The sequence below is a fragment of the Balaenoptera ricei genome, chromosome 2 (genome assembly GCF_028023285.1).
Source record: "Balaenoptera ricei isolate mBalRic1 chromosome 2, mBalRic1.hap2, whole genome shotgun sequence".
In the NCBI taxonomy this organism is placed as follows: Eukaryota; Metazoa; Chordata; class Mammalia; order Artiodactyla; family Balaenopteridae; genus Balaenoptera; species Balaenoptera ricei.
The window spans coordinates 127,806,509-127,832,092 of record NC_082640.1 but is presented as its reverse complement, the minus strand read 5'-3'; the positions used below and the strand labels follow the sequence as shown (position 1 = coordinate 127,832,092).

The following is a 25,584-nucleotide window of genomic DNA, read 5'->3' as shown; positions in this document are numbered from 1 at the left end:
TCATGGTGGTGGAGGCTGGCTTTTGAAAGGATTTCGCCAAGAGTCTGTGTGGGGTGGGTCACCGAATGTTGGGGCTGACAGAGGTCGGGGAGAGGCAGTGGAATTATAGGTACCACATCTGTCCTGGGACGTGCAACGAGAGGCTTCCAGTGGGGGATTCTGAATTTCTGAGAAATCCACGGAAGCGCCTTGTGAGTGTAAACATCCACCGAGTCTGGAGAACAGCCCTCCCCTCACTCCCAGGGGCTCAGAAGCCATAGAGTGAGAGGGAGGAGTAGAAGGCCAGGCAAGGAGTTGAAGCAGGTGGTAGCGACCGTGCTTGCCTCCCTCACTGCAGGCTTCCTGAGCTGCAGCAGGCTCGAGCTGGGGACAATTTAACTTTGAAGGATGTGCAGGGTTTGCTCCAAATTACACTTTTCAGATACTGAAAAAGAAAGTTCTTTTGGCTAAAAGTGACCTGAGGACTTTTTAGTATTTGAGAGTAGTCAGAAAAAAGTTATGAGATTTTACTGAGATTTCATCCTTCGGCAGAGGTAGAACTAGCCAAAAGAGCAATTTAAAGGAGTGTGTGTGTGTGTGTGTGTGTGTGTGTAAATGGAGGCAGGGGACAAAGGATAGTAGTGGTACAAATCTATTTGTACCATATGAGGTGATACTTAGTTAAGTAAATGATTATACTTCTGTAGCACCCTAGATAAAATCCATCCAATACCTATCAAGATATCTTGTTCTTATAGGTAAAATAACCTCGCTGTCACTATAAAGTAAGCATTCTGAGAATCAGTTCGATGCCTTTTTCTCTAATATGTAATACAATGTCATAAAATAGGTGCTCAATAAATATTTGTTGGACAAGCAGCTATTTGAAGGTAGTATCACTTAGGACTTAAGAGCTTAGGTTCTGGTTTTAGAGAAATGTGGGTTCAAATCCCAGTTCCACCATTTGCTAGCCCTGCCCTTTTAGACAATTTTTGTATCTTTCGCTGTGCCTCAGATTCATGTATTTAATGTAGATATAATAGTAGCTCTACCTCGCTGGTCTTTTTCAGAATTACATGAGGTAATGTGATATAAGCACATGGCTTGACATGTTAGGTGCTCTCAATATGTAAATAGACATAGCTTATCATATTTTGTAAACTGTTGGCTGCGTTTCAGACTTCTTCCATAAAGAACTTACACTCTGCACAGATATTATTGGTTTGAGTTAAATTTTAGCAAAACTAAATATGTTGCTTTTAAGAGCCAATTAAAATCCTTCCTTCCTTCCTCCCTCCCTCCCTTTCTTCCTTCTCCCTTCCTTCCTCTCTCCCTCCTTCTCTCCCTCCCTTATTTTTCACCATATTACCTTGGGTGAGGTATGGTGAGGCCAAAACAGATCAACAGAGAGAAGGCAGAAAGGGTTTTGTAGTTTGTTGGACTCCCAGTTCCCTGGGGAGAACACAGCACACCGTGCAGGGACAGTCAGGGAAGAACTAGGGTCAGCCACAAGGCGGAGGGAGAGAGGAGAACAGTGCGCAAGTGCCTTTACTGCACTTTCTGAGGGAAAGAATGGGCAAGCACGTTTAGGATTGGCTAATGTGAGCAGTGTCAGTAGACCCTGGGGCATAGGGGCTGTCCCTGGTTGTCTGGTACCTGGCCCTGGGGCAATTAGAGCAGGTGTATAGGGGCCCAAGAGTGTGAGAGCTGATATTGGAGGTGGTTCAGGGTGTGGGCTTAATCGACTGCTCAAGAAGCAGAAATGACCAGCCTCTAGCCAGGGCCTCAAAACTGGGTCAGGACAGCATTTAAAAACCTATATCACACTACATAGGGTCAAATGTTAGCAGGAACTGAGGCTGAGGTTTTTGCTAGGTAGGAGAATTCATCCTGTGCACATTGTAAATACTGAGTACTGCAGATGCACTCCATCAAGTCAAGGCTTGAGCAGCCTAATGACATGATCCTCAATTCTCTTTTAATGTGTGAAAATTTCCGCCTAAGGCGTGAGCAAAAGGATTATTGTTACTTAATGTTTGCTTAGCACAGCACATTTGGGAAATGTTTCAGAATATTTTATGAATGAATTCTGAGGTACCTAGAATTTGCAAGTGTGTCTAAAATATACATAGTTATTGAATATTTTTCCACTAAAACTGTTGAGTTTGGGTAAGCCATAGATTGGCTCATAAATATGGAGGCTTTCAGTTTTTCAAGTCAGAATCTTCTCTCTGTTGTCCTGCTAGAGTATATGTCACCGAGCAAAGGGGGCATTGAGGAAACATGGAGAGACTATTTTATGCTGTTTTGCTTTTGTTTGTTTCTTTGTTTTGTTTTTTTGGAAAAATGAGAGAACAAGAGGAGGTGGAGATGGGGAGTGAAAAATTCAGTACAGTGTGTAGATTTGTAATATTTACCAATTACAGCTGAAAGCATAAGTCCTCTTGCCTGTTATTTAAAAATAGATCTTCAGGACTTCCCTGGTGGTCCAGTGGCTCCACGCTTCCAATGCAAGGGGCACGGGTTCTATCCCTGGTTGGGGAACTAAGATCCCGCGTGCCGTGTGGTGCAACCAAAAAAATTAAATAAAAATAGATCTCTGAATGTGTCTCCCACATTCCTATGATAAATAACAGCCACTCTAGTGTTCCAAAGAAAATCCTGGTCATTGGATTTCTGTAGTGAAGCATTGTTTCAAAAGACCTTACCTTGCTTTTAAAGACTATTTGCAATCTTGATACATTTTCATATTACTGGCACTAAATTCTTTTTAGTTCAACTGGCCACAATCCACGATAAACCTAGATTCTGTTTTGAATATACATTCTATATAAACACTTACGTATATACCCAGTCCAAAGATATGGTCTACGGTTTTTTACATAAACTGTAGTAAGAAGGAAATTCAAATATTATGAGACCTATTTTATAAGCTTCCTGTTACCAGACAGATATGTCAAACTCATTCATATGAAAAATGTATTTCATTTCAAAACTTGAAGTAACTGAGTAAATACTGTTAACAGTATGCAAATAATTTAGACAAAACTTATACACTTACCAATATTCTTACCTACCAAGTGAAAACTTAGAATGAGCTGCAGGAATAGTTGTAATAACACATATAGTCTGTATGTTCACAGAAAACATTTTATTCTTAAGGTCTGAAACACTCAAAGAACCATGTAGTATAAAAAGAGTACTGCCAGCAGCCCTTTCCTAGTCATTACCAATGATGTGACCTTGGGCAGATCTACCTCTCTGGAGGTCAATTTCCTCTTCTGAAAAAGAGGGAAATATATTAAATAATCTCTAAGGTTTCTTTTGTTATAAATTGTCATGATTTTCTTTTTATAAGTTATTTCTCATTTAGGAAAAAAGCAGGTAAAATATATGGTATAAAATATGAATTTCATTGTATAACAGGAAATCATAAACTTTGTCATGGCATGAACTTTTTTTTTTCAAATAAAGTGTACAGTTGGAAAAGTTCTGACATTTGTATGCAGCTGTGAAATCATCACCATAGATTTCCTCATGCCTTTTGTATAGTCCCTCTCTTTCTCTCCTCCTTGTCCTTCTCCTGCCCCATATCCAGGCAACCATTGATCTACTTTCTATTGCTATAGTTTAGTTAGCATTTTATAGAATTTTATAATGAGATCATACAGTATGTGCACTTTTTTTTTGGTCTGGCAGTTCTGTTACTCAGCATAATTATTTTGAGATTCATTTGTATTTTTGCATGTGTCAGTAGTTTAATTATTTATATTGCTGAATATTATCACATTGTAAAAATGTCACAGTTTATTCACCTTGTTGATAGATATCTTCATTGTTTCCAGTTTTTATCTGTAACAAGCTGCTATGAATATTCCTGTATGTCTTTGTATGGACATATGCTTTCTCCTAGGTAAATATCTAGATGGGAATGGCTAGCTCATATGGCAGATGTCTATTAAGAAACCACAAAACCCTTTTGCAAAGTGATTGTACCATTTTACATCCCCACCAGTAGTGATGAGAGTTCCAGTTCTTCCACATCCTCACCAACAACTGGTATGGTCAGTCATTTACCTTTTAGCCGTCCTAGTGGATGTGAGGTAGTATCACATGGTGGTTTTAATTTGCATTTCCCTATTGATATATGATATTGAATATCTTTTCATGTGCTTATTTGGCCTCTGTATATCTTCTTTCTTGAAGTGTCTGTTCAGATTTTTTTTCCTATTTTTAATTGGATTGTTTGGTCTCTTATTGAGTTTTGAGAATACATGATTCTTTATATACTGTGGATGTTGTTACTTTTAAGACTTGTTAGGTGTGACCATAGCAGTGCTCAGTCTGGGGCTAATTATCACCCAATATTGAGGTAAGACCCTTCTATGTTCTCTACCAAATGCCCTGTGAATCATAAGGTTCCCCAGTCTGGTTGGTGGGAACAGGCACTAGTCCCAGACCTGTGTGGAAACCAGGCATTGTTACTTCTAATTTTTTGGAGTAGTTCTTTCTGTGGCCTTGAGTACTTTCCTTAAGAACATGCATTGATCAGTAATCAGCTGAACACTTGAGAGGAACTATCTGCATTTCTCTGGAGTTCCCTTTCTATGCAGTTTTCTCCTCTCTGGTACTCTATCCTGAGATTTCTAGCTGCTTTGATCCTCTCAACTCAGGGAGTCTGCTGGCACCTCTTGATTTCCCCCTCCCTGCTGCACTGTTGGAAACTCAAGACAGTAAACTGGTGCAATTTGTGAGTTCACCTTGTTTGATTCCTGTCTCTTAGGGATCACTGTCCTTTGTTATCTGATGTCCAGTGCCTCAAAAATGTTTTTTTTTAACATGTTTTTGTTGTTTTCTTTTCTTTTCTTTTCTTTTTTGCTGCTCCAAGCAGGAGGGTGAATTTGGTCCCTTTTACTACATTTTGGCCTGGAGTGATTTTTAGTTGTTTTTTTTCTTTGAAGTTTGTGTGTATATATATATATATATATATATATATATATTAGTAGCAACCAATATTTATTAAGCAGTCACTCGTATCAACAATTGTCCTGAGAATGTGAAGTTTGCTTAAACTCTTAAGGTGAGCCACTGGCCATGCTCGCAATCTCACTATCATTAACATTTTGGTGTATATTCCTCCAGTTCTCTCTCTCTCTCTTTGTATTTTTCTTAAACAGGTTTATTGAAATATAATTCACATACTAAATAATTAACCAATTTAAATCATACAGTTCAATTTAAATCATACAGTTCAATTTAAATCATACAGTTCAATGATTTTAAATATAGTCACAGATATGTGCAACCATCACCACAATTAATTTTAGAATATTTTTATCACTGTAACAAGAAACTATTTATCACCCTTTCATCCCCTACTTCCCTTACAGCCTAGTGCCCTGGCACTAAGCAACCACTTATCCACTTTCCATCTCTATAGATTTACCTATTCCAGACATTTTTTTTTTTTTTGGCCTTGCTGTGCGGCATGTGGGATCTTGTTTCCCCGACCAGGGATCGAACCCATGCCTGCTGCATTGGAAGCACAGAGTCTTAACCACTGGACCGCCAGGGAAGTCCCTGGATATTTTATATAAGTAGAATAATATAATATTTAAGCTTTTGTGACTGACTTCTTTCACTTAGCATAATGTTTTCAAGGTTCATGCATGTTCTTGCATGTATCAGTACTTCATTCTTTTTTTTTATAACCAAATAATGTTCTATTTTATGGATATATCAACTTTTGTTTATCCAGTCATCTGTTGACAGATGACATTTGGGTTGCTTCTTTTAGCTGTTGTGAATAGTGCTAGAGTGAACATTCATGCACACATATTTGAGTACCTATTTTTAATTATTTATAGCATATGTCTATGAGTGGAATTGCTGGATTGTATGGAAATTCTATGTTTAACTTTTTAGTAATTGCCAAACTGGTTTCCATACTGGCTGCATCATTTTACATTCACACCAGCAACGTACAGGTGTTCCAGTTTCTCCATATTCTTGTAAATACTTTATTATTTTCCATGTTACAAAAATATAGCCATCCTAGTTGGTGTGAAATGGTATCTCATTGTGGTTTTGATTAACATTTTCCTAATTACTAATGATGTTGAACATCTTTTCATATGCTTGTTGGTCATTAGGTTATCATTTTTGGAAAAATGTCATTTAAGTACCTTACCCATGTTTTAATCAGGTTGTTTGTTGAGTTACAAGAGCTCTTTATGTATTCTGGCTACTAAACCCTTATTCCGTATATGTTTTGAAAAAATTTCCTCCCATTCTATGGATGTCTTTTCACTTTCTTAGTAGTATCCTTTGATGCACAAAAGTTTTTAAAATTTTGATGAAATTCAACTTATCTATTTGTTCTTTTATTGCTTATGCTTTTGGTGTCATATCTAAGAAACCATTGTCAAATCCAAGGTGATGAAGCTTTACCCCTATGTTTTCTTCTAATAGTTTTAGTGCTTAAATTTAGGTCTTTGATCCATCTTGAGTTAATTTCTGGAAGTGGTATGAGGTAAGGATCCAACCTTATTCTGTTGCATGTGGCTATCCAGTTGTACCAAAACCATTTGTTGAAAAGACTTTTTTTTCCCATTGAATGATTTTGGTACCTTTGTTGAAAATCAGTTGACTATAGACATGTGGATTTATTTCTGGACTCTAAATTCTATTCCATTGGTCTATATGTCTATCCTTATGCCAGAGCACACTGTTTTGATTAGTGTAACTTTGTACTAAGATTTCAAATTGAGAAGTGTGAGTCTTCCTACTTTGTTCTTTTTCAAGCTTGTTTTAGCTATTCTGGTTCTCTGGCAACTTCATCTGAATATTAGAATCAGCTGAAATTCTAGTAAAGATTGCATTGAATCTGTAGGTCAAGTTGAAGAATATTGCTGTCTTAATAATATTGTCTTCTAATTCATGAACATGGGATGATTTTCATCTTTAATTTCTTTTGATAATGTTTATAGTTTTCAGAGCATAAGTTTTACACTTTGCTAAATTTATTCCTAAGCATTTTATTCTTTTTTGATGCTATTATACATGAAGTTTTAAAAATTTCATTTTTAGATTGCTCATTGCAGGTATATAGAAATATAATTGATTTTTGTATATTGATTTTATATCTTGCAAACTTGCTGAACTCATTAGTTTTGATAGTTTTTTGGTGGATTCCTTAGGATTATCCACAGGCAAGATTATGTTATCTGTGAATAGAGGTGGTTTTACTTCTTCTCTTCCAATCTGGACAAGTTTTATTTCTTTTTCTTCCCTAATTGCTTTCTTTAGAACTTCTAATATGATGTTGAATGGAAGTAGCAAGAGCAGACACTCTTATCTTATTCCTGATCTTAGAGGGAAAGCATGCAGTTTTTCATCATTAAGTATTATGTTAGCTTTGGGGTTTTTGTACTTGACCTTTATCAGGTTGTGGAAGTTCCCTTTGATTTATAGTTTGTTTAGTGTTTCTATTATGAAAGGGTGTTGGTCAAATTCTTTTTCTATTTCTGTTGAGATGACCATGCGTTTTTTGTTTTTTTCTGTCCAAAGAGGGTATTACGTTAATTGCTTTTCAGATGTTAAATTACCCTAGGAATAAATTCCACTTGATCATGGTATATAATTCTTTTTATATTTTGCTAGAATCAGTTTGCTAGTATTTTGTTGAGGGTTTTTATATCCATATTTATAAAAGATATTGGTCTGTAGTTCTTTTTCCTTATGATGTCTGTGTCTGGTTTTGGTACCAGGGTAATACTGGTCTGATAGAATGAGTTGGGAAGTAGTCTCTCCTCTTCTAATTTTTGGAAGAGTTTGTGAAAAATTGGTATTCATTCTTCTTTAAATGTTTAGTAGAATTCAGCAGTAAAGCCATCTAGGCCTGAGTTTTGCTTTGTGGGTAAGTTTTTCTTTTTTATTTATTTATTTATTTTTTTATTTATGGCTGTGTTGGGTCTTCGTTTCTGTGCCAGGGCTTTCTCTAGTTGCGGCGAGCGGGGGCCACTCTTCACCGCGGTGCACGGGCCTCTCACCATCGCGGCCTCTCCTGTTGCGGAGCACAGGCTCCAGACGCGCAGGCTCAGCAACTGTGGCTCACGGCCCTAGCTGCTCCGCGGCACGTGGGATCTTCCCAGACCAGGGCTGGAACCCGCGTCCCCTGCATTGGCAGGCAGATTCTCAACCACTGCGCCACCAGGGAAGCCCAGTTTTTCTTTTTTTTAATGAATGCACTTTTCCAAACTGTAATTTATTTCATAATTGCAAGAAAAGATCTTTAAAAAAAAAGAGAGAATTGACATTGGAAACAGAAAGTGTTCTCTTTTATGCCTCAAACATAGATCAGTGGATTCCTAAAGGCTAATTTAAGGTATGGTCAAAAGAGGATGTGGGTAACTTTTTGATTACTAATTCAATCTTTTTATTTGTTATAGGTCTGTTCAGATTGTCTGTTTTTCTTGAGTTGGTTTCAGTAGTTTGAAATGTCACTTAAATATACATTATATTTTTACATATACTTTGGATTACTTCTAGGCTTTCTATTCTTTTGTGTAATCATCAGTCTACCAATTCTTAAGACAAATACCACACTGCTTTTATTTCTTATTATTTTAGCATTTTGAAAACCTATAGTAACTAGAAAAGAAACTTCCCTCTTGTTACTCCTTAAACATTTTTGGTTGGTTACTTCTGTCAGTTTATATTCCAGCTGATCATTAGAATCACCCTGTCGTAACACCTATGTTTCCTCTGCATGCCTCTTCCCAAATTTCCTTTTGGAGTTTATTTGATCTGAGATAAATTCATATACTATCTGAGAAGGATTGACAGTTTTCAGTATTGACTGGACACGTTGTAGGTACTCTCCTACCCTTTATTTTTAGTGTTGTTGGCCACTAGCCTCCTGAGCTTCTTGAAGTGTAAGTATGTAATGACTCTTGACTCTTTCCTTATTGCAGTATTTCTCTAGCTCTTCTCTTTCTTCTTCCCATCCTCCTACACTAGAGCTTTATCTCTAAACAATCTCTTGCCAATCTGTCTCCTTCCCCTTCAAGCTTCTCGTAGAGAAATTATTTTTGTCTGTTTCCATTTTAGAAGCATGGCGACTACCAATTGCTTAAGTCAATCAAATAGACCTTTGCTCTGATTCCAAAGATCTTCAGCTGTCATCTAGGATCTCTGTCTCACTCCCGCCCTACGCCCACATACTACTCCACTTCCCCCACAACTCAAAATTTGTATCCCTCTCCTACTACCTATTGGTTTATAATTTCTACTTTAGCAAAACAATCTATTCACATTTCTTTATTTTAGCAAAGCAAAATTCACCAGTGTTTACCTACAGAAGATCATACTATCCTGCAGTATTTGTTACTTAATCTCTTCCATAAAAATACATATCCTGTCCAAGAACAAGGTATTTCTCTCCATCTGTTTGTGTCATCTTTGATTTCTTTCATCAGTGTCTTATAGTTTTCTGAGTACAGGTCTTTTACCTCCTTAAGTAGGTTTATTCCTAGGTATTTTATTCTTTTTGTTGCAGTGGTGAATGGGATTGTTTCCTTAATTTCTCTTTCTGATTTTTCATTGTTAGTGTATAGGAATGCAAGAGATTTCTGTGCCTTAATTTTGTATCCTGCAACTTTATGAAATTCATTGATTAGCTCTAGTAGTTTTCTGGTGGCATCTTTAGGATTTTCTACGTATAGTATCATGTCATCTGCAAACAGTGACAGTTTTACTTCTTTTCCAGTTTGGATTCCTTTTATTTCTTTTTCTTCTCTGATTGCCATGGCTAGGACTTCCAAAACTATGTTAAATAATAGTGGTGAGAGTGGACATCCTTGTCTTGTTCCTGATCTTAGAGGAAATACTTTCAGTTTTTCACCATTGAGAATGTTGTTGGCTGTGGGTTTGTCGTATATGGCCTTTATTATGTTGAGGTAGGTTCCCTCTAAGCCCACCTTCTGGAGAGTTTTTATCATAAATGGGTGTTGAATTTGTCAAAAGCTTTTTCTGTATCTATTGAGATGGTCATATGGTTTTTATTCTTCAATTTGTTAATATGGTGTATCACATTGATTGATTTGCATATATTGAAGAATCCTTGCACTCCTGGGTTAAACCCCACTTGATCATGGTGTGTGATCCTTTTAATGTGTTGTTGGATTCTGTTTGCTAGTAATTTTTTGAGGATTTTTTCATCTATATTCATCAGTGATATTGGTCTGTAATTTTCTTTTTTTGTAGTATCTTTGTCTGGTTTTGGTATCAGGGTGATGGTGGCCTTGTAGAATGAGTTTGGGAGTGTTCCTTCCTCTGCAATTTTTTGGAAGAGTTTGAGAAGGATGGGTGTTAGCTCTTCTCTAAATGCTTGATAGAATTTGCCTGTGAAGCCATCTGGTCCTGGGCTTTTGTTTGTTGGAAGATGTTTAATCACAGGTTCAATTTCATTACTTGTGATTGGTCTGTTCGTATTTTCTACTTCTTCCTGGTTCAATCTTAGAAGGTTATACCTTTCTAAGAATTTGTCCATTTCTTTCAGGTTGTCCATTTTATTGGCATGGGGTTGCTTGTAGTAGTCTCTCATGATGCTTTGTATTTCTGTGGTGTCCATTGTAACTTCTCCTTTTTCATTTCTAATTTTATTGATTTGAGTCCTCTCCCTCTTTTTCTTCATGAGTCTGGCTAAAGGTTTATCAATTTTGTTTATCTTCTCAAAGGACCAGCTTTTAGTTTTATTGACCTTGCTATGCTATTTATTGATCTTTGACTATACTATGCAAAGCAATCTACAGATTCAATGCAATCCCTATCAAATTACCAATGACATTTTTCACAGAGTTAGAACAAAAAATTTTACAATTTGTATGGAAACACAAAAGACCCCAAATAGCCAAAGGAATCTTGAGAAGGAAGTACAAAGCTGCAGATATCACGTGTCCTGATTTCAAACTATACCCAGAGAAAACCATAATTCAAAAAGATACATGCGCCCCAGTGTTCTTTGCCACACTATTTACAATAGCCAGGAGGACATGGAAACAACCTAAATGTCCATCGACAGAGGAATGGATCAAGAAGATATGGTACATGTATACAATGGAATGTTACTCAGCCGTAAGAAGGAATGAAATCGGGTCATTTGTAGAGACATGGATGGACTTAGAGACTATCATGTAGAGTGAAGTAAGTCAGAAAGAGAAAAACAAATACCGTATATTAACACATATGTGTGGAATCTAGAATTGGTACAGATGAACCTATTTGCAGGGCAGGAATAGAGATGCAGATGTAGAGAATGGACATGTGGACACAGGGTGGGTGGGAGGAGGTGTGGGATGAATTGGGAGATTGGGATTGACATATATATACTACCACGTGTAAAACAGATAGCTAGCCCAAACCTGCTGTATAGTGCAGGGAGCTCAGCTCGGAGCTCTGCGGTGCCCTAGATGGATGGGATGGGGGTGGGGTGGGAGAGAGGTCCAAGAGGGAGGGCATATATGTATACATCCAGCTGATTCACTTCATTGTACAGCAGAAACTAACACAACATTGTAAAGCAACTATACCCCAATTAAAAAAAAAATGCATATCCTCTCCATCTTCCAACCCCTGCTCAAAACACACTTGGGACAGGAAGTATGTTCATTTTAAGTCTACTCTAGTCATTCTAACAGTTTTTTGTGATGATATTTATCTAGGTGTAATTGACTGTACAGAGATGCCTTATTTATGAAAATACAATGTACAAGAATGTATAATATATATGATTAAGATTGCTTTTATAAATATGATCCACCACTGGATTCATTTAAATGTTAGCTTATATTTTCTGGAAGCTATAAAAATTTAAAAAGGGAACTCTAGGGAACTCTTGTTTCCAAGAGTGTGAAATCTCTATGTACTTATAAATCAATACTTACAAATAAATAAAAAGAATTGCTTCAAAGACATGGAAGAATATAAACCTTAGTATAATTTTAAATGTATAAAAATTTGTTATTTAGTGCTCTGGTATTATATCTTCTTTATAAAGCTATTCTTGGGTATTCATATTTGTAAAACAGCTACTGTGGGTATAGTCTTTTTAAAAAATCTCTCTGTAAATTCAGTCCGTGAGGGATAATGGATTAAGATCACTGTGCCATTAGAGAAGTTTCTCACCTAAATTCACCCCGTGTGGGTATTAACACAGAGATTGCAGAGGACGATACAAACAGAGAGGGATCTGATTTATCCTATGGGAATCAGAAAAGACTTCCAATAGGTGACACTTACTCTGAGTCTTGAAGGAGAAATAGAAGTTAGCTAGATGGTGGGATGGGAGACGTGAGCGTTCCAGAAATAGCCAGGGATGTGTGTGTGTGCACAGACCTGAGAGAATGTGACAACTGTGAGAAACTGCTAAGAACTAGTACTGCTGGAACAAACACTACATATGAGATCATAGGGGAGATATGGCCAGAAAGCCAAGCTGGGGCCATGTCATAAAGAGGTTCGTAAACTATACCGAGGAGTTTGGCCTTTATTCTCCAGGCAATGGGAACTTGCTTGCAGTGTAGTTTCTGTTGGTATATTATGAAGGAAAAAACTAAAATTCTGCTTCTTATATAATGGGCAAGGCAACCTTTAAAAAAAAAAGCACAGGCCTCCTCTTACGGGAAGAGCGTCAGCAAATCAGGTTCACAATTGACTTCAATTTTTCTGAGTTCCTTAGACTTTGTTCCTTTGCAAAGTACTTTTATCTTTTTTCAAAAGATCCAAGTATAGAATTGTTTACTTGTTTCTAGAGCTATTTTTTTCCTTCACAGATTGTCTCTGTCTTTGAATGTGCCTTTAGAAATGGTGTTTTCCAATTTGATTCTCAGGAGTAAGGCCCCGAGCATGAAATACATGAATTTTTTTCATAGAAGCAAGTGAGCTTTCTTTCTTTCCTGATGCACACAGATGGTTTCAGGATGTATCAATGCTGAGAGCCATTTACAGTCAAAAATTTTTTTTGACCTTTGGCAAGCCCTAGAGGGAAGATGAGATTAATGTTACGTGTCATTCCCAGCATCAGACTGGAGGAAGGATTTGTAACTATGATGTTGTTTTAGTTTCAAATTTAAGAGAAACTTAACACCTCTGGCTACATTTGTGCAGTGAGACCATGATGACTGAGAAAGCCTACAAGGCCTCAAGGAGGGGCTGGGAGGGGCACTGCTTGCTGTGTGATGCTGTGGGAAAGAAGTAGTGAGTGTTCCCGAATTTTTTTAATTTATGAAACTTTTAAAAGTTATTTTGTATAATTGTAGAGTTATTTCCTGAGGGTTTGCTTGTTTGTTTGTTTTTGTTTTTGGCGCAAATTCAAGAAGACTGATAATGAAGTTCTGAGGAAGTAGCTCCAACCACTGGGGAGTGAGGGATGGAGACTCAAGCTCCTGTACCTTCACTGTTAAGGATGCACTCTTAGTAGAGCATGAAGGTTGCACTGCACATGAAATCCCCTAGCTCTTCATTTCCTCAGAAGGTCTGAGTGACTAACACTCCTGCTCCACAGTGTGACTTGGAAGAAAGGTGACAAAGAGGGTAATAGGAAGAAGGGTTAAACCTAAGAGTTCAAATGTTGATTTTGTGCTTCAAACAGGTATGGAATGGAGTAGGCCTAGGTGAGGTATAAGTGAATGAATTAAGTAGTTCAGGAGAGGAAATATACACTTTGTAAAGTGGGCCATGCCTTTTGATTTTTTTGATTGTTTCTTTTAATTTTTACATAAAGACCTTTTCAAAATATCAGCTTAAAATGTCTAAAAGAAGATAAGGAAAAGATACTGTGTTTGAATTGAAATCTGGGCCAGAATTTAAAAAGGAGAATGGTGTATCCTTAGGGTCCTAGCAAAATAATTGTCATGGAAAGCACAGTGAGAAAGTTCTGGAAAGTGAAGTTTTGGAAGTAGGAAAGTTCACTTGTACAGTTATCCTTTCACCCGGAGATTCTCCCCTGAGCTCTTCTCAGCTCAAAACTGGAAGGGATTTGTATTAATATGGGAGGCTATTTCCTTGGAAAAGCCTCTTAGACCTTAAGAAATGTGCAAGAGACTGTTTTGACAAGGTTCATGAAAATGGTGTCAGGAAAAGGAAATTACTTGCTTTAATAACTCTGACATTATTGGTGTTGAGTGTCTTGCATTCTGTTTGGTGACTTGCATACAGATGGGGCCATGTGGACTCAGAGCTATGTTCCTTTGTGTTTCTTTCCATTTCTACCACTACAAGAAAATGAGTCAGATATGCAGATCAAGTTGCCCTAAAAGAGCCAGTGATTTTAATTAGTTTTGAGAGAGAAGTTAACCTAAATACAGCATTGGGATTAGAGTTGGAAGGATAGTGTTCTGCTTTACTCTTTATCCTGGCCTAGCAAAAATTTATGTTGCCATAGGATTTTAGAGCTCATGGAGCTTAGAAATCATGTAGTCCAAGTGGATCAGGACTTCAATATTCTGACTTTGAGTTACCTTTTTCCACTATGTTGGACTTTCTTTCTTTACAATGTGTAAAACACAGTGGCTATCAGTTAAGTTTAGGGAACTTAAAAAGTAGATGACCATGGCAAAAGAGACTCATCCCTGCCAATTTAGAATACTTCAGTTCTTCTATGAATGTTGCAGTTAATTTGTGTGTTACTATCTGAATGTAGAAATTGTTGCACTGGACATCTCTGAACCTGTCATTGTAGACTTGAGGGCCCTTGAATCTTTGAAGCCTTTAGGAACACATTTTAACATTTCAAACATGCAGATACAGAACCTTACCAATGTTAACGTTTCTGAGTCTCAAACTTCTCTCTGTAAAATGGAATATTAAAAATTGTCCTTTTCTCTTTTAAGAGTCTGAGCTTTTTGTTCATCATTCCACCTGTGTAGAATGCTCTCTGCTTCTTTTCTTCACCTTTCCTTACTTGAAAACTCAGCTCAAATCCCACTTCCTCAAAGTTTACTGATTTCCTCAGCTTCATTTATATTACTATTCAATTCTTGTTTTTTGTAATTTCATATTTTTATAGATTATACTCCATACAAAGTTATTATAAAATATTGACTGTATTCCCTGTGCTGTACATTATATCCCCGTGACTTATTTATTTTATACCTAGTAGTTTGTACCTCTTAATCCCCTTTATCTATTTCACCCCTGTCTCCACCACTCTTCCCTCTGATAACCACTAGTTTGTTCTCTGTATCTGTGAGTCTGTTTCTGTTTTGTTATATTTGTTGGTTTGTTTTGTTTTTAGTCTCCACATATAAGAGAAAACCTACAGTATTCGTCTTTCTCTGTCTGACTTATTTCACTAAGCAGAGTACCTTCCAGGTCCATTCATGTTGTATTCAATTCTTTTTACAGGTAATGTCACTACATGGTTTTGTTGTTGTGGTTTTTTTTTTGCACTGTGGTTATTTACTGTTAGGTAACTTTTAACATTTTAATACCTTATTTAAGCTCCAAATTGCAGGCTTTCAGAGAGTGGAAACTATGACCTCTCCAACTTTGCATTTAATTTAATGTATCTCAGAGTGCTTAGTGTATACTATATTTTTAGTAAATAATTGTAATTTTGATTTTATAAGGTCATAGGATTTTTTTTTTTACAAAAACACTTTAATAAAAGCTTAGAAAATGGTGGTATACATTAAGACATTTATTTTCAAAGTACAGCACATTATTTTCTTAACTGGATCTCTTTTATTTCTTAGTCTGAAAGTATATCTATAATATACATCTACAAAATTAATATATTTAATATTAATTTACCTTATGCTTTAAATAAACTTAGCATTATAAAAATATAGTTTATTTTTGGTGACAGTTTCTAAGTTTAAAATTTTAAAGCATCTTGAATCTGTGTTCAAATATGGTAATTTTGATACTAAAATTAAAATTCTGCAGACAATAAAATGTAAATGCCTATATAAGCAGGAAATAAGGTAAATATATTTTTATTGAAGAGACTCTAGAGAACAAGTCACTTCAAAAGAGATCAAAATAAGAGAATGTTTGTTCTATACCTACTAGATAAAATAATAAGTACTACAATTAATACCAAGGTAGCTAGTGTCCATTAAGACTTAGAATCACCTGAAACTTTATGAGGTGATGGACCCTGAATTTTTACAGGATTTATCTCCCAACCTCTGGTTCACATATGTTTCATTAAGGCATCTAAATTACTTGCTATTTTTTGCTGATCAGATTCAGTCAGCATAATGTCATCAGTGTAATGGACCAGTATATTCCTTTCCTATTGCTTCTGTAACAAATTACTACAAACTTAGTGTACTCAAACCATACAAATCTATTATCTTACAATTTTAGTGGTCAGAAGTCCTAAAATCAAGGTGTTGGCAGGGCTACATTCCTTCTGGAGGCTTTAAGAGGAAATCCACTTCCTTGTTTTTCCCAGCTTCTCTAGGACACCTGCATTCCTTCACTTTGTGTCCCCTTCCTCCATCTTCAAAACCAACAGAACAGCATTTTCAAGTCTCTTTCTCTTTCTCCCTCTCCCTCCTTCTCAATCTCTTTCTCTCTGACTTTTGATTCCATCATCATATCTCCTTCACTCTCTTTCTGACTCTGACCCTCCTGCCTCCTCTTATAATGACCTTGTGATTATACTGAGTCCACTTGGTTAATGCTGGATAAACTCCCTTAATATCCTTAATCACATCTGCAAAACCTCTTCTGTCATGTAGGTAAAATATTCACAGGTTTTGGGGATTAGGATGTAGGTATCTTTGTGGTATCATTATTCTGCTAACACAACCAGTATGATATTGCATGGAATACCAAGATGATAAGATCTCTGTGGAACATATTATGGCAGTGAATAGAGTTGAAGTAGTTCTGAGGTATACTGGTGGTCCACCTAAGTAAAGCAAACTTTCTTTCATGATTCTTAATTGGTATGGAGAAAAAAAGCATTTACTAGGTCAATAGGTACCTACCAGGTACCATAGTTGCTGTAATTTGATCCAATATAAATATTATATTTGGAATAACAGCTACAATGGAGTTAACACCTGATTAAGTTTATGATATTCCATGTTAATTCTCCAAAATGTATCTACCTTCTGTCCCAGCCAGACTAAATTAAATGAGGATGCCCCCCCTTCCCATGCAGAGATCTTACTCTAGGTATGGGTCTAGTAGCAATGAGGGGTTGTTGGGATAATTGGCATCGGGCAGCTATTCTAGGTGATGTTATTACAATTTTATGCAAAAGAAGGCTACTCTCCCCAAACATAGGAGAGCAAGCTTCTTTCACTAGCAAAAGATAGTCAAGGTGACTTGAGTTTTCAAAATTCTCAGTTTCATCCATGTCCAAACAGATGTCACTATTCCTCCTCTGAGCTCCAGCATCATATTTAAAGACCCAGGCTTTTCACTTTCTTTCTTTAAGCAAGTCAGTGCACTCAGGAGAATTGAGCCTACATCACTGTCCTGGTTATTGTCTCTATTGACATCATGCTCAAATGCAGCAACCACTGGGACCCGCCAAGGAACTCCATCACAATTATCCAGAGGTGATAATTTGATTAACTATAATGCCACTACATGTCTTGGATTATTCACATCTCATTTTCCTTTGGCTAGGAACTCAGTATTACATTCAAGTCTAAAGACAAGATCCATACTGAATCCAAGACCAGAAGCCCCGGTATTGCTTGGGAACTTGTTAGAAAGGCAAATTCTCAGGCCCTGTCCCAAACATGCTGAATCAGAATTTCTGGTAGGAGGGCCCAGGGATCTGTGATTTATAAGCTCTCCAGGTGATTCTGAGGCATGCTAAAGTTTGAGGAGCAGGAACCACCCCTAGGTTTGCTGAAAGAGCAAAGGGAAGAGGTTGTAATTATTAGAACTTAGAATCTTAGGGTGTGAGACCTCACTGAGCTGAAATTCAGACCTTTGAGGAGGAGGTGCTGCTTGGTGATGTTGGAATCTCTGAATTCAGAGGACGTTCTCCATGGACTTGGAATCTAGACCTCTCTGGATGGTGCTGATAAGTCCATGGATAGGGGAGATAATGGGGCTGGTTCTACACATTCCAGAAAAACTGCAGTATGATTCAGCTGCTGCTACAGGAAGGAGCTACCACTGCTGAGGTGAAGAAGCATGGCTGGGATGATGTTCACAGAAACTGCAAGCCAACAAGTCGCTTCCTCCTCCTCTGGACTTTCATTCTCTCTCTAGTGCCTGTGTTAGAATTGCCTAATGTGGATTCAACCTGCAATGCGGAAATATGGTTTGCAGAGTCCCAGCTCAGAATCATTAAGCAGACTATAGAAGGGTAGGTTTGAAACTGAGAGACAATAACTTAATAACTGATAGAGTTGATTGGTGCTTCCTGTCTAATTTATTTACAGGAAGAAATACATGAAGCTTTTAGACATTAACAGAAAATCAATGTTGAAAACATAATTTCCCACTAATATTCTTTCAACCAATGGAGCCATATAATAAATATATGAATAATTATTTTTGGAGTTGTGTGTGAGAGCCTGTGCTGTGGATTCAGCATCCCATAAGACAGAAATGGCCCTGCCCTCAAGAGAATACATTCTACTGGAGAGGCATTTTAGTTAATGAGTATCATGTTACTGCGCCCCAAATTCTTATCACCTGTACTAGTCATATGTGTGAATTGTGATTTTAAAACATTTTTTGTAGCTAAATACAACTCAAAAATACCTTGGAAGCAGAAGCTGATAAAATACTGTAACTGATTTCTTGATTTCAACTGCTTGTGATTATCAGAAGGGTTTCATTGTTCTTATTGATTTTAATAAGTAAATGGCATAAATGTATACATATGAATAAATTTAATAGTAAAGTACTAAGAATACAGCAGATGGATGCTCTATAGAGTACATCTAGCTACGTGACTTCACTGGTGATTGCCTGGTACACATACTACTTAAGTTCTTACATAAATCCTTTAGTGAAAACCAAAAACAGACTTGGAAATAAAGATCTCAGCACTCACAGTCCCTTCATGAGGAAGCCGAAGAGCTAGTAAAATAGTTTTATTCCTGTGGCCAGTTCCCCAGTGAGGAAGACCAGGTTGGCTAAGGGCATCACTGGGGGCGGGAGGTGATTTCATAGGCTTTGTTTATAAGTGGCTCCAAAGATTTGCCTTGAATTTACAGTATATGTTTATTTGAAGCCCTCAGAGACAGGTGTATATGAACATTTTTCTATCATCTTCTAACGAAGGGGGAAATGAACTACAGATTTTCTGATTTCTTTGCTAGTGGTAATAACTACTCCGGCAACATGAACACAGATGCAAGGAATCATTCCATCTAAACCTCTTGAAAAAGGAGGGGATATGGGGATATATGTATACGTATAGCTGATTCACTTTGTTGTACAGCAGAAACTAACACAACATTGTAAAGCAATTATACTCCAATAAAGATGTTAAAAAAATAAATAAATAAAAAATAAGCCTCTTGAAAAGTTCATGGATATTTTCCCTTGAGATGACTAGTTCTGGTGCTCAGTTTGGGTTTAAAGTAAGCTATTTTTATATCTATTTCAAGACAGTGGACTTGTTTTAAGAGTAAAGCCATCATGAGTAATAAAAAATGTACTTTAACATTCAGCTACAATAAACTATAATACTGTTACCTTGAAATGATAAATCACTGGGATATTCAAAGCACATTTTCATGCATTAACTTTTTTTGGTTATTAAGACAATCCTATAAGATAGAAAGTGCACCATTATCACCATCATCTTACAGATGAAGAAACCGAGACCTCAACAGGTTAAGTGATTGCCTAAGGACATAAACTGATAAATGGTGGATTTAAATCTGGGGCACAGAGATAAATTTTCAGATACAATTTCTGATTCATAAGTACTTTGCATGTATTTAATAAAAAATAAGAAAAACTGAATATGTTCTTTCCTCAACATAGGATAGAATCAAGGCAAGAACACTGAACCAGAGACTGGGATCTAGTCCTAGTTTTGCCACTGACCAATTGATTTTGGGCAAGCTGCTGTTCTTTCAGGGCCTCAGTTTTATCACCTGTACAAAGAGAGTGTTGAATTAAGTTGTCTCTAGTGTCTCTTTTAGACCTAACATTGTATGAAATAATTGCTGTTAAACTATCTAAGTCTGAGATTTTTCTGACTGATTACATAATTTCCCTCCACCATCCCCTCTCTACTTATACTTCCTGCCCCATACACTCTCCCTAACTGAGGAGGTAATTTCAGACACATGAATTGTGCAGAACTCAGAAGTCCAGCTACCAATCATACGTTCCCCACCAGCTTACCTCTGTGCTCCTGTCTTATCTAACTTGGCCTGAGTTTTCTCTAAGTAGAGCAACCTATAAAGTTAGCAGATACTGTGTATTAGTTTGCTAGGGCTGCTATAACAGAATACCACAGACTAGGTGGCTTATTATATAGCAGACACTACATCCACATGCAGTTACGTTCTGAGGTACCAGGGGTTAGTTCTTCAACATATGAGCTTTGGGGGGACACAGTTCAGCCTACAACATACTTCCTCTAGAAAGACTTCCTTAAAACATTTTTTAGGAGTCGGGGAAGAAAGCCATAGGGTAAACTAACAAAGTGGGGAGTGAATATAATTGGGGAAAACGGTATGAAATATGAAACAGAGAGTTGCTGATGAAGTGGATTAGGGGCCCCCAGAATACCCTTTGCTAAAAGTAGGTCTTGCCCACTGCAGTCCTTATAGATGTGATTACTTGGATGAAATGAACTTGTCTTGTTGATGTATCTTAAAAATAATTACTCTCCTGTGTCAATGCTTTTGAGGGGCCTGTCAGAAAAAGGAGGCAGTCTTCTGTATTTTCAGCTTACGAATTCACTGTTTTCACTCATCCAAAAGACATGTACTTAAACCATGTTCAGGACCGCAAACAATCTTTCAGCTGAAGATTTCGCTCTGGCAATAAGAGACAGTCTTAAAACTACTAAAATATTTGGCTGCTTTTTGCAATTTTTGGATTATTACTGTATATTTGTTCAGGCTGAATAAAAGATAATTTAGTTGCTTTGAGTAGGTTTATGCAAGTTTTCAGTGTCTCATCCCAAACACCACAGACTTGACATGTATGTCACAACTCACAAAATGTCTAGATGGCACTGTCCAATATGATAGCCACTAGCCACCTACGTTTAAAGTTGAATTAATTAAAATTAAATAAATTTAGTTCCTCAGTTGCACTACACACATTTCAAGTGCTCAATAGTCATGCATGGCTACCATATTGGACAACACAGGTATAGAACATTTCCATTATCACAGAAAGCCTATTGAACAGCATTGATCTATATTGTTTATCAGATGATACCAATTGCTAAAATACCGTCTCATTTAAAGGAACCAAACTGTACTGTAAAATGTTTTGTTCCTGCATCAGTTAGCAATGCATTCAGCTGTAAATAACAAAAACAGGAAGGTTAAACTCAGCCTTCTGTGGCTTAAACATAGAAGGGTTTATTATTGTAGATTCAGCTGCTCAACAATGTCAGGGCCCCATGTCACCATGATTTTCTTGGCCTTTTTCCTTCATGTTTGAAAGGTGGCTACTTTGGCTCCAGTCTTTATATCCATATTTAAGTTAAGAAGGAGAGAGAAAATTGTGGCATCTGTCAGGAAGGCAAAAGTTTCCCCAGAAATCCCTTAGCCAACTTTGGCATGTATCTTAGCCACAGGATTTTCTATTCCCACTCATGGAAGATGGTTAGGAATAATGGATTGGGAATCATGGTTGGGTCAGCCAACCAACAAACAGTGTTTTCTGTAGCTTCCTAATAGAATTTACGAAAAATACTTTCTGACATCAAAGGAATTTTAACAAGAAGCAAGAGATTATATTGCATGATTTCTCTAAAGATGATACATATTTAAGGTCTGGGTTTCATGCCTATTCAACAATCCATATTTCTAATATTGACAAAGTAGGAAAGAGTGACATCTTCTCTCTGAATTACGTATGCTTACTGTGATGACTTTGAGCATACAGAACAGAAATTATATCTGTTACTGAGAAGCAGTTTGATGAAGTGGAGCGTGGATAGATTTTCTTTGGCCTGTGGTTGTAATTAGTTAAGTTGAGCAGGTCACCTATACTAAGTTTGATCATCTGTAGGATGGAGATTGTTGTGAAAATCAAATGAGCCAACACATGTGAAGTGTGTCTGGTATGGAATACCACTTCTGTTTACTACCTCTTTATATATGTTGTGCAGAGTGGTCCCAAACTGAGGTCTCATAAATTATCACAGTGAGTGTCATAAAATGTGAAGTATTAACATGAAGCATTAGCCTGATCATATACTCATACAAATATAAGTTCTTTGTTTAAATATAGTGATGTCAAACTTAGCACAATGTGTTCTTTGTTTCCCTGAAGTTAAAATTTACTAAGAAAGTTAAAGATTTAATTTTTTTCTTAAATTTCTTTTACTTAGTTAACTTGCAGATCTGGACATAATTTACAATAAAGTTGAACTCCGCTCAGTGAGCTTCAGAAACTAATGCCTCAGAGAGGAAGCACATGTGGAATGGGAGGTGACCACAGGAACAAATATGGGGAATTATGACAGGCAGGCTTTTCTGTATCCTGAGCAACTTTAGGAAAGGAAGATAGTTGTCAAAGGAAACCAGCTGGGCCCCAGAAGAAGCCATTCTGGAGAAAAAAGAAAGGGCTGATGGAGATTTACGAAAGAATAAAACTTTCCCTAATATTAACAGCAACAACCTTGAAGCCATACAACCATCTTTAGAGTGAACAGGCAGAGAGAAAAGTGCGTGGTTAGAGCAATCATTTTGAACTGATACTGAATTTTTTCCTTGGGTATAGTGGCCAGCTGGGGCTGCAGTCAGCTTAATTATACCTACATCAAAAGGCGTAGCACAAAGGAAACAGGTGTATCTGAGAAAAATCTACCATAAGTAGTTGCTCTGATGGAGCGGAATCTGAGAATTCTAGGTTTCCCCTGTGAAATTAAGTGGCTTACAAATTCTACTGGCTCTTTCAATGTAGCAAGGATTTTAAAGAAAGTGGACAAAGGAGCTATTTTCTTCTTTGTTGCTATTATTCAAATTGAAGTCTTCCTGAAGCCTGTCTTAGGCACCCTGCTTCTGAGATGAGGCTCTGTACTTGGAACCCTTGGTGCATGTGGACAGCAAGAAAGAATTCACAGAAGGGCAATCAGAATGACTGAATGATGTGACATTAAGAGGAGTGATGAGTAAGTTTGGCTAGACAGCAAGAAAGAGAAGGATAAGCATTTTGTTCTATATTTGGAAAGCAATAAACAGCAAGAGCCAAAGGGAATTATTTGCTGCGTTACTTTGGGCATAATGAAGCATAACGAGGTAAAATGAAAGTAAGGAGAATTTAGTGAGTATTTGAAATGCCTCCTGCCAGGAGCAACTACAGGTTAGCCTTCTTAGAACAGGCCTCATTTAGCACAATGGGCTTTCTCTAGGATTGAATGCCATCCGCCACCCTGTAGAATCCTTTCTTCTAGAGAGGCACCGTGAGCACTTTTATTAGAGATTTAAGATTATTTTAGGCTACCACTAGAAATAATGTTGCAAGAAGCAATTCTCCATTGCTTTGCATATTCAGCAGTTTAAAACTGCTTGCTTTTTCTTCTTCATTAACAAACATTGCTTTGGTTTGGATACTCACAAAACCAGAGGTTGAAACAAGGATTTAGGTGCATATAGTTTATTTGGGAAGTGATTTCAGGAAAGACTCCCTTCAAGAAGAGGAAGGGTGGGAGGAGAGTGAGATGGGAGAAGGAAAAGCCAAAAAAGGCTGTATTATAAATGTTCTCGCCACTGTAGACAGTGGGGGCTTAACTCACAGAAGGCCTCCCAGAATTCTCTCTCTTAGGTATAGGAGGCAGGAGCATTTATCCACTGGCTCCCATTGCCATTGGTTGAGGGTTACCATCCAAGATGTTTACTTCCCAGCACTTCCAGGGGCTGGCTTCCCACAGATTTGGCAAAAGATCTGATCTTTGAAGAAAAACAAAGGTTTCACGTGGTGGGAGGCTGTCAAGGTACATGGAACTGTCCAGCAGAGATGTGGCTAAAATCAGAGGTGGTCCAAGGAGATGGGACTCAAGGCACCAGCAACATCTACTACAACCCAAATTTACATCTGTAAGCACCTAACTCATCAGCTTCAGACTTGGCTAGAAGGAGGGCAGAGCACTTTAATATGGCAACTTTGACTCTGCAGTGTCCGAGATGTTGCCCTTCTTCGAAGCCTACATTTTTTCCATCCTTGCAGCATCTGCATATTCTTTCTTATTATGCCCCCTTGGGACTTCATTAACTGCCAGACCCTTTTTTCAGTTTTATGCAGAAATTATAATTTTCTATGTTGCCATTAACTTTTTCATACTTGTCTCATCCAATGCAATGCTAAACAAGCAGCCACTCCATGATTGTGCAACTGTGTACCTAGTAAAGTGATTTGCATTCAGTTTATATTCAATAAATGTGGGTTGATTTGTTTTTCATTTCTATTAATTTTTTTAAAATGGAAAAGGCAATATGTTGGCATGATAAAAATTCAAGCAGTGCAAAAGTTTATACAGTGAAAGTCCATTCTTCCTCTTACCCTGGACTTCCAAGCTTTCTTCCTTGATACAGTAATTGTTAATAGTTCTGTATTGATTCCAGAAGTTGGATATGCAATCATACTTATATATCCATTAAAAATGCAAATGGGATTATGTTGTATACATGGTCTGTACCTTACTTTTCATTGAATATGTCAAAAATTGTTCAGTAACAGCACATACAGACCTACCTCCTTCATTTTAATGGCTATCTGGTATTCCACTATACAGATGTGCTATTCATCAATCTGATTTTTCTCCTTTCCAAAATATTTCTATCACTGTAATAATCATAACATAGTTAATATTTTTCCCACTTTATTAGCCAGGATAAACTCAGTTATACTGTGATGTATTCGTTTTCTATTATGATAACAAATTACCACAAACTCAGCAGCTTAAAACAAGACAAATTTATTATCTCTCAGTTTCTGTGGGTCAGAATTACGGGTATGGGTTTGGTGGGTCCTGTGTTCAGAGCCTTACAATTCTGAAAATCAAGATGTCTGCTGGGGCTGCAATCTCACCTGGGGCTTGAGGTTCCTTTCCAAGCTCACTGGCTGTTGGCAGAGATCGTTTCCTTGCAGCTGTATGACTGAGATCCTTATTTTCTTGCTAGTTGTCGGCTGGGGACTTCTTTCAGCTCCTAGAAACTGCCCTTGTCCGTAAGCAATTAATAACATGGCTGTTTGCTTCTTCTAGCCAGTAGGAGTGTCTGCTTCTGCTGCTTCTTTTTTAAAGGGCTCACCTGATTAGGTCAGGCTCACCCAGAACAAGTTCCCTTTTGATTAACTCAAAGTCAACTGATAAAGGATCTCAATATCTGCATTTTTTTTTTTTTTTTGCATATCATGAGAGGGATATCCTACCATATTCACAGGTCTTGCCCACACTCAAGGGGATAGGATCAC

The 25,584-nt window shown here is 37.3% G+C and overlaps 1 pseudogene; it reads right to left on the bottom strand.

Annotated features, from left to right (window-relative positions):
* LOC132360143 (general transcription factor IIH subunit 3-like) overlaps positions 1-25,356 on the bottom strand; it is a 33,523-nt pseudogene extending 8,167 nt beyond the window's left edge.
* Between the last annotated feature and the right edge of the window lie 228 nt (positions 25,357-25,584).